Here is a 7,841-nt window from a genome sequence, read left to right as displayed (position 1 = left end):
GCGCAGGCGGGAGGGCGGCGGTCGGGCTTGAATGCGGTCAACGCCGTGCAAGCGGAAGGAGTCGCGTGGTCTTTGACGGAGTCCCTCCAGCTGGAACTCAGCAGTGGGGGATCGTTTTAGAGAAAGGTACCAGAACAGGGTTTGTCCAAGTTGTCCCGCTCGCTTCCAGCATCAGACCCTGTGGCCTCTGAAGGAAGAGATGAACTTTACCGTGTCTTCCTCAACAGCTAGGATTCTTTTTCGGAATTAAGTAAAAATGTGATGATTCAATGCAGTCTGCACAATAAGTGTGAGATGGGGACGTTTGACCAGGACACTCGTGCCATTTACATCTACAGGTTGCACGGTGACATAGTGAGTAGTGCTGCTGTTTCACAGCTCCTGGGTGGTGCGAGAGGGCATGGGTTTGAACCCCACTCAGCCTGTGTGGAGTTTGCATGTTCTCCCCATGTCTGCGTGAGCTTCCTCCAGGTGCTCTGGTTTCCTCCCACACTCCAAAGACATGCTGTTCAGGTTCTCCCGTAGTGTGTGAGTGTCACAGAGAGGGTGTGTGTCTTCCACTGATGCATGGATGAGTGACCCAGTTTAAGTACCGTATCTAGCAGCATAAGTCACTGCGGTGAATAAGGTGTGCGGGCTGATTACACCACATAGAGTTCATTGGAAGTTGCTCTGGAGAAAAGTGTCTGCTAAGTGAATAAATGTAAATATCAACAGGTCCTTATCACCCTCCTAGTAATCTTTTTTTGAGTTCCCCGTGACCCCGTATGGGACAAGCGGTTCTGAAAATGTGTGTGTGTGTGTGTGTGTGTATAAACATCCTAGGGGGTGCGGTGGGTTGGACCTCGTGCTGCTCTCTGGTGGTCTGGGGTTCGAGTCCCGCTTGGGGTGCCTTGCGGCGGACTAGCGTCCCGTCCTGGGTGCGTCCCCTCCCTCTCCAGCCTTACGCCCTGTGTTGCCGGGTTAGGCTCCGGCTCCGGCTCCGGCTCAGGCTCCGGCTCCCCGCGACCCCGGATGGGACAAGTGGTTCAGAAAGCGTGTGTATAAACATCTTTCCCTGGATAGTTACCGGACCCCAGTTGCCAAGCCAAGAGTCCAGTTGCTCCTGTGTGTGTGTGTGCGTGCGCGTCTCTCCTCATTCATGTCTGCTTGTATCACAGAAGCAGCAGGAGGCTCCAACTCTACAGGTGCTGTGAAGTGGAACATGGAAGTCATTTCGGTGGCCGATTGACAGAAGCTGGACTCTGGAAAGGCCGCGATCCAGCAGCACCACGGTAACATCAGAGGGAAAATCCTTTCCGGACAAAACGTCAAATCTGAGAATTTCCAAACTCACACATGAAAGTTCTCCACGGCCTTTCCCACACAGGATGGATCCTATTGCGCGTAACCACCCCGATGTATCCGTAAGAAATTTAACGCATAAGAAGTTGCGCGAGATGTTCTCACGTCCCTGAACTTTCACCTTGACCATAACGGATGTCTGCAATAACGTAGTCAGCCAAGAACCTGAATGAAGCAAAACCAATATTGCTTTTACAGATGTACCGCACATAATGAAAGTTATTCATGTGAACATTTGGTAACGTCACTCTCTACATGGATCATCATGTGGACGTGAGAATCTGAGAAGGATAGTATTTCACACACACGACAGTCCATAAGAACTGAAGACCTACAGTTCGACACTGTTTTTGCTTTTACCCAGATTGCTGATGATGCCCTTTGCTCTCTGTGCCCCCACCCCGTGGACTCCATCCTTCTTGAACACTAAATCCAAGGAATAAGGAAAACGAACATCTTGTCTTCTGGTCTCCGTGGACCCCCAATCCTCCTTTCCCGCTCGGCTCCCATGGCAACCTGCCCAGCGTCAACGAGCGAGAGCCTGTTCCGGGGGGGCGGGGTGGCGGCGGTGTTTGGCTGCTGTTGAGAGAAGGTCCCACCCCCACATGTGACAGGCAGTTTAGCCCCGTTTAGCACCCGCACAACATGTACTAATAAAGCTCTTTGGACAAATGGCACAAAGGGGAAACAAGCACGCTTTCCATGGAGACGTCCGTCTGTACGTGCTGGACGGTGACGTTTCCGGCCAAACGCGGTGAGCGGTGACATTTTATCGTTCCTTTTCTAAGCACTCGAAACCCTGGACTTTAGCTGCTCTAGTTTGAAGAGATCTGATGACAAATTGGTGCCGTTTCAGAAAAATACAACATCTTTTAAAAAGCCCACAATTCTCAGTTTACCACAGAGTACTAGTCAAAAGTTTGAGTACACCTGGGTAACTAGGAAACATTTTGTGTGGGACGAACTGGACAGGAGGTAAAGCAACTGCTGCAGAAGAGCTAAGAACACATACCATGGGATTTTCCACTGAAACTTCTTAACCACCGAATGAAAAAGTTGGTTTCCGCCTACTGTACTCATACTTTTGACCGGTTTTGTACCTGGGAGATGCGGCAGTTCCACCGTGGTCCACCAGTCCAGTGTAAAGAGCTGAAATACTGCCATTTGACACAAGGACAGGTAGGAGGTGGAGCACATCTGACAACACGGTCAGGTCTTCTCCACCTGTGATGTTGCAGAGCTGTGGCACCTGCAGGTTTTTTTTTCTGAATTTATTGACATTTGTTCAGCATCAGCCTTGCTGTTAGGCCTGAACTTGTAAGTTGCACAAAGAGAACAGGAAACGCCGCAGTGTGGCCTTCTAGGACGAGGAGTGAAGAGCGATGCTCAAGATGGCTGCAGGTCAACATAAGATTCTCCTTCAAATGAGTCCATGTAAATGTATCGGACACTTTTCTCTAAAATGACAAGGATCTCATAGAAAATACAATGTGTTCGTTACATGAGCAGGAAGAGACACTTAGATACAGACGTGTGATTCTTAAGTGCAGTTTGTTTCCTTCCACCATACGAACTGATTTTCACCACACGAGTAGCTGCATGAAACTTTATCCAGATTTCCACCATTCCTGATCACCTTCCCAGTAATATTTTTTTGAGATACATATAAACATTTACATTACATTACAGGAGTAGCTGTGTAAAGGTTTATCCGCGCATGATCTTAAAGTTATAGCAGACGAGCATTTACACCTTACATGAACTTAAGAGATGATGGGCAAAGTGAGTCTGGAAGAGGTGAGTTTGAAGACCCTTTTAAAATGTGGACAGACATTCAGCAGTTCTGAGTGAGAGGGGGGGGTTGTTAATCACATCACTTTGGGCATCAAATAATATTTAAAATCATAGATTCACGCTTGACTCATGGTGATAAAGCCTCAAACATGTGACTTGTACAATTCCTATAACTTGTTTAAGGGATGTTTAAAAAAATTATACACAACCATACAGATCCGTAATATAAATCTGAGAAACTGTGCTTTTGCCAAAATGTGAAGTGAAGGCCGTACACTATTACTCGGTGCACAAGTAGCCTGCCAAGCCCAAGACGGAGCTGTCAGTGTTTTCTTCTATGGTCTGATGAACCAATTTGCTAGGACTCGGTCACCGCGCAGAGAGCACCTAACCCTAACGGGCACTCGCACGATTGACATGGAGAGCGGACTGCTAGGCCCACCAACCCACCTCCCACTGGAAAGACACTGGAACCAACATGCGTTTGTTAGAGAGGCTTTGGCTAAACACTCAAACTTGTGAATTAGGCCAAATTTGCAGTTTTTGTTAGGTGAGCATCTCTATCTCTCTCTCACACACACACGCATTCCTGATTCTTCCAGTGAGACCAATGAGATGAAATGGTCACAGCTCTGGGATGAGGGGGGTTGTGACTGACAGGTACTTTGGAGTGAAACCATAAATGGGTCCAGGGGTTGCAACCAACCACCATTTCCAGAGTTATTAGAACTTATATAACAACTTTAATACAATTATGTTTATAGAGAAATAATTGTAACCATAACCTTGCAACTCACTTTGGAGAAAAGCATCAGCTACATCAATAAATGTGAAAAAAGTACATAAAAACTATCAAGAAAAAGCAATCTTCCACGCCTTTGACGCAATGTAGTTGCTGCAGCTGACTGTTCCGAGATGTCAGGCAACGACTGAAAAACAGCACACCCTCAGCACAAAAGACGAAACACACATGCATGGGTTAATCTAGATAAATAAAAACGACAACACGAAACTGTAGCGTATTGTACGTATTTGGAAGCTGTGAGAGAAAACTCGCTTCACTCAACTCCAGCCCCAAGTTTGATCATTAAAACATGTTTAATCATACTTGTTTGTGCCACTCAAGTGTCTCCTTGGACAGAGTCTTGGAGTAAAATATTGAGGCTCTTTTAATGCTCCGTATTTCTCATGCCACAAAGTGCACTTCCCCATACGCTGCCTTTTGTGCACTCAGACGAGGATTTTCCCACCAACTCATGTTTTGTGTTTCCAGGAGTTTTCCCATAAAGGGACATGCATGTATTGTACCAGCCCAAAAAATTTGAGCACACTTGCTGGTAAACTGACAGTTTTTCCATACACAGGTCATTACTTGATGTCCTTCACTTTCCCTCATAGCCAGATTGCTCTTTCGCAACTTTGAGGGTTTTTTCGGCTTGTTACCTTGCTGAAGAATGAAGGACTGCCCAACTAGCTATAAAAATAATGATTGTCACATACCATAGATTTGGTAAATATCACCATTTCTCACCATCAACTAGTAAAGCAACTCCCACACCATTAGTGCGTAAAGATGAGTGTCTTTTACAGTAGCTTTTTACAACAGCTAACAAGCAAAAATGTAAAGTATTCCAGTGGTGGAGAAAAGACAAAGCAAGAGAAAGAACAAAAATATGTTGTACTCTAATTACTCTGTCCAGTCATGCTGCTTCAGAATTTACATGTTCCAAAACTGCGCATTAGTACTCTGTGGAACATTCGAGGATTGCACATTTCTTCCAAAAACTCCATCAGATGTTCTGCTCAGTTGTAAGTGATTACAGTTCCCTCTCAGGAATAAAGCTCACTGTCAATCTTTGAAAACAGTTGGTTTGAACTGGATTTGTAATGCTTTTCACGTTGAAAACTATATTGGATGCTCACATGTTGGAACACAAAACATCTCCACATTTATACCTTGGGAGGAAACAAGAATATTGTGCATGAAGAAACTTTACAATATTAGGTACCAAATGTAACACATTTATGGATAATAAAGGTCACTAACATACAATTACTTTTATTATTTTTTGACTTTCCAAAAAATGTCAAAAGACAAAAATTGATGCGACAGTTGAGTGCCGGACCGCAAAAAAACCTCGATATCAGGAGAGCGAACAACAGGGATGAGTATCTTTCGCCAGTTCTGCTGGGTCTGCTATAGAGGACATAACAAGTGATGGAGCTTGTGGAGCAAGACACTAGAAACAGAGGCCCTGCTCACAGTGGACCAGTGACTACTAGTCACTACTGTAAATAAATTTTGTTGTGCAAAACGTGTGACTGAGTGCTGATTTAATTAAGAGGAATTGAGGGTAATTAATTTACCCTCATTATTACTATTTTTAACAAAAAAAAGGTCAGCAAACAATCGGAAGATTCAAAGTACTCAAAAATCTCATTCTTTCCCATCGCTGAACACTGGTGAATTCTAAGACACTTGATACTCATACAAGAAAAACAAATGTTAAGAATTTGATACTGGTCTTTACCAAGGTCCAAGCAGCTGCCTTCATGTCACTCACACAACACTCGTCGTGTAACCAACCAGAGGCATCGCAGTACAACTGTGAAAGTGAGCGCTTGCTTTTCACAGGTTAGGTGTTTAAATACTGGACGCAATTTCAGGGAAAATACGTGGCAGCACTTTACCTTTGACATTATGTTTCAGAAAGACAGTGCGTGCGTGCGTGCAGGAAGACCTCATTACTGCCTACTTAAGATTAAAGGGCTAGTAACAGCTTTAACAGATGTATTACCAGTGAAACTCTGACTCGACTCCAGCCCACACTTAGAGTTTGCTAGTATCATCAGAAAGCAAATCCAGAATCCATGTTGAGAAAGTGTATTTTCTGGATAAGGGATGAAGATCCTGTAAAGGTGATTGACTGCATCTCGTTGGACCAACCCTTTAAAAAAAAAAAAAAAAAAAATGCACCAGAAGTCCACTACGCCAACAGTAGATTTGTAAAACTATTTTCATTATATAAGCCTTCTTTTGAATGACTCAATATTTCGAGATATAATAGGTTGCAATCCGAAAGGTTAAACTTTTTCCAGATGTCCTTCTATGGATTAGTAATTTACATCACAGCCTTTGTGATGGTGGTGTACACATGAATGCTTGTGAAGTGTGTTTGTCTCCCAAATTGCTACTACTGGAAAATCTGAATTTCACACATGGTGGGTGTCATGTAATGCAAATGCATGTATGTAAATGTGTCCTGGACTGACAAGTAAAAATACCTGTGTGGAACTATCCTGAAGTGACTTTTTTTTGCATCAGTTCAAAAGTCCCTTGTAGTTGAACAACATTTTTACTTTGTCACATTGAGATTACAAATCCATGCAGCTCTATTAGGGGTCATTCTGAACATGTACACTTTTCCCGTTAAGCCATGCGATTCGGTCTTCTAAAAAGCCCCCCAACAGTTGTGTGGTAATGAAGTGGGATTTGAGACTTCAAGAATTATGGGTGTTCTCACTTTGGATGATGAGCTGGTTCAAGAAATGAGCAGCTCTACATCTGTTGGAACCTCAAACACACAGATACCCAAAGTACACATTTCTATAGTTCCTTATCTCACAGTACACTAGTCTGACAGCATAACTGCCCTGCTTCTTAAGGCTGACAATTCGTTGGGATGGTCTGTTTTAAAATGCCTTATATTTTACTTTATTATATGTGAAGCCATCACCAATATCATAACAAAACACAGAACCAGAAACGAAACCAAACCTTTGTCTGGTTCGCCCTGTAATAAAGCACTGGCATGGTGTCTTCAGGCGTTTCAACCTCTCATCTGTGCAGGTGTGGCACTGTTCCGCCCTGTGGATATAGTGGCCAGGTAAACAGGGGTTTGGCACCCTGAGCCAAGTCAGACTGCAGACGAAATATATTGCTTACTAAATAGCAAAGAATATCAACAGCTCCCTCAACACGTCATTCAAACCAAACTGAGGACGACTTCCACTCTGGAGATCACAGCATTCATTCATGTGCGTTTTATGAGAATAAGCAAAAAGAAATTGTGAAATAGGAACACATGAATAAATTACTTCTGATTTCAGTGCTGTCTGGCTTGGCCCTTCCATTAACATAAAGCTCAATACAATATTTATGACAAAAATCTTACAGTTAGACTAATATACCACTGTCAACAATAACATCTGAATGTTATTACTGTGGCCTTACATGCAGCAAAATCTTATGAAATGTAAAATATGAAAACTGACAGCAGAAAAAGATTTGCATTTGCTGTTCCAATGCTGTAACACAGGGAACATTAACAAGGAAAATGTTACAAAAGCTATGGAGTATCACACTTCATGTTTTTTTCCTCCAGTTTTCACCACGTCCTCCTCATGAGATGTTTCTTAATAAACGGCGGAATGCCTGCATCCCAAAGTGCCAATTCATTCAGTGCATACAAGCCATCGCTCTGGCAGCGTCCCCTTTCTGTCCACGACTCCAGGTTCTCATTTTACATGACCATTTACATCTCCTCCCAAACAACTCCAACATGCTGGACATACCACTGGAAAGTACTGACCAGACGAAACACACAACAGACAATGACGTGTTACTGGTCGTTTTGTCCTCATAGTAAACTTACGGTTTGGGTAGTTATTTGACATTGCTTTGTGAATGGTTGCAATTTCAG

The sequence above is a fragment of the Scleropages formosus genome, chromosome 7 (assembly GCF_900964775.1).
Source record: "Scleropages formosus chromosome 7, fSclFor1.1, whole genome shotgun sequence".
Taxonomy (NCBI): Eukaryota; Metazoa; Chordata; class Actinopteri; order Osteoglossiformes; family Osteoglossidae; genus Scleropages; species Scleropages formosus.
Note: the sequence above shows the minus strand (reverse complement) of the source record.